Source organism: Otolemur garnettii, unplaced genomic scaffold (genome assembly GCF_000181295.1).
Source record: "Otolemur garnettii isolate 467f Iridium unplaced genomic scaffold, OtoGar3 scaffold00141, whole genome shotgun sequence".
NCBI lineage: Eukaryota > Metazoa > Chordata > Mammalia > Primates > Galagidae > Otolemur > Otolemur garnettii.
In genome coordinates this window covers 3,326,268-3,328,544 of record NW_003852536.1, presented here as the reverse complement: position 1 = coordinate 3,328,544, position 2,277 = coordinate 3,326,268, and the positions used below count along the sequence as shown (strand labels likewise).

At 41.8% G+C, this 2,277-nt stretch overlaps 1 pseudogene; it reads left to right on the top strand.

Annotated features, from left to right (window-relative positions):
- The first annotated feature begins 1,102 nt into the window (after positions 1–1,102).
- The window catches only part of LOC111728136, a 2,590-nt pseudogene continuing 1,415 nt past the window's right edge, over positions 1,103–2,277 (top strand).

Here is a 2,277-nt window from a genome sequence, read left to right as displayed (position 1 = left end):
AATAGCGAAGTGCCCATTATTGTTGGGACCTGGCTATTTGGCTACCTCATCTACTGGAAAAAGCCCAAGCCAGACACAGCAGCCGAAGGAGCCCTCAGAGGCTGTTGGTGCCACATGGCGCTGACGCAAGATGACTCATCACACACAAGATGGGTCTGGCCCTTGCTTCTGTACAGCTGTTTGAGAAAAGCCAAAATTTTCTGATGCCAAGATAAGGGGGACTTGGTGAGCAAACCCAAATTTCCCAGTCTTCACATCTCTTGCAAAATTACAATTCTGCTTGGGTCGGTGGGCCAGCCATTGCTGGGCCTACTGAAAACACATCCAAGACACTAATCTGAGCTCTAAGAGGCTTCCCACTGCCAGGCTGGCCCTTTTTGTATCCTGTAGTTACTGAATCAATCATTTCCCTCACTGATGCATGAGGTAAGCTTAAGGTATATTTGGCAGTAGGATCAATAGTTTTGCAAAGAGAAAATAACATGCCAGCCAAAGGGACATCAAATCCTAGGGGTTGGTGAGGACATAGGACTGAGATTTCTAAGCCATCTTTCTTCTAGGCTGGGCTCTGCTACCTCCACATTCACCTTCCATTTCCAAGTTTGGTTCATGAGGCCCATCCTCAGGAAGCATCCTTTAGGACTTGGACTAAGTGTCCAACATCCCTGTGTGTTTTAGCTGGTGTATAAAAGGGGGATATAAAAGAGGGAAGTAGACTGCATTTCCAGGAGGGCCCTGGAGCAGGTCTGGGAGAGTTAAGTCAAAGGGTCTCCTTCTGCCTTGCAGAATGAGTGTCACCTCTCAGTCCCCTAGAGATGACATGCGAGGACTCTGAAATCGGAGAAGCCACTTATTTCCTTCTACCTATTATTGGGCTTCCCAGAAATCTTCCAGAAAGAACAACCTGTGGGTGGAAGTTGGAACTTTCTCCTCGGGCCACTTCTCAAAACAGGAGGTTCTTCTTCTTCTCATCACCAGGAGAGGGATAACAATCAGGGTTTCCCCTTTGGAAGGTGCAAGAGGGTGAGGTTTTTCTTCAGAGCTTTTCCATGTACTTTTCTAAACTGTTTACATGAACCAAATGAGAGTGGGAATTGCAAGTATGGTGGCCCAGCCCTCTAAGTTGAAGCATCTGTGGTTTTACAAGGGCAAATATGATTATGAGCAGAGTAAGACTGCCAACAAAAGTTATTAGAGTTTCCTGTGACATGTGGGGAAAAATAGGCCTTGGAAAGTCAGACATCTGAGTTTGAACTAGGATGTCTCAAAATGGGCTGTGACATCAAATGCCTTCACATACACGTATTCAACTGCAGTTGGCAAGTGGACAGTCGTAAGGTTGGAAAATGTGACAGTACGACAGTGGAGAAGGGGTGCTTCCATCTTTAAATACAAACCAATGAATTGATTTATTTGGAGAAATAAGCTTATTTCTAGGATATTTCTTCAGATTTATTTAGGATATATGTATTAATGTAATACAGTAGTTAACTAGTGGTCAACCAGTAGTTAAAATACCTGTCCTCTCTATCAGATCCACAAAAGTTTGAGAAGAAGTAGGGGCTGGGGTTTCCACAGAGACTAGACTCCCTACGGACTTCGAGTTTTCTAGATCATGTGTAAACCCCTTCCCAGTGAACAATTCTCAGGTTGTTAATAAGCAGATGTAACTCCTAGCCCTAGCCCTGAGGACTAAGTTAGCTGAGCACATTAAAAATGGTGATTCTATGTTCACAACAACTCAATCCACAATCACAAAGATGCGAAACAACACAAGTGCCCATCAACCCATGAGTGGGTTAATAAAATGTATGTGTGTATTTGTGTATATATACATGTATATGTGTATATACAAATACATATATATACACACAAACACCATGGAATACTATTCTGCCATAAAAAAGACTTTGCATCTTTTGTAGATGGATCTGGAGAACATTCTCCTTAGTAAAGTAACTCAAGAATGGAAAAGCAAGCATCCTATGTATTCAATACTAAGTTAAAACTAGTAGATTAACAACCACAGGCCCACATAAGAGAAAATTAAATTCAAGAAAGGGGACTGGGGAGAGGTTTGGTACAATTCCCACCTAATGGGTACAATGTAGGGTATATAACACACCTCCTGGTGAAAGACTCAACCACAATTTGAACGTTACCTTATAAATGCAAACAATGTAACCTAATTGAAAGGATTTTCATTTTAATCTGAAAAAAAATATTTCAGCAAAAAATATGGAAAAAAATAAAATGGTGATTCTGGAATCTGGCAAT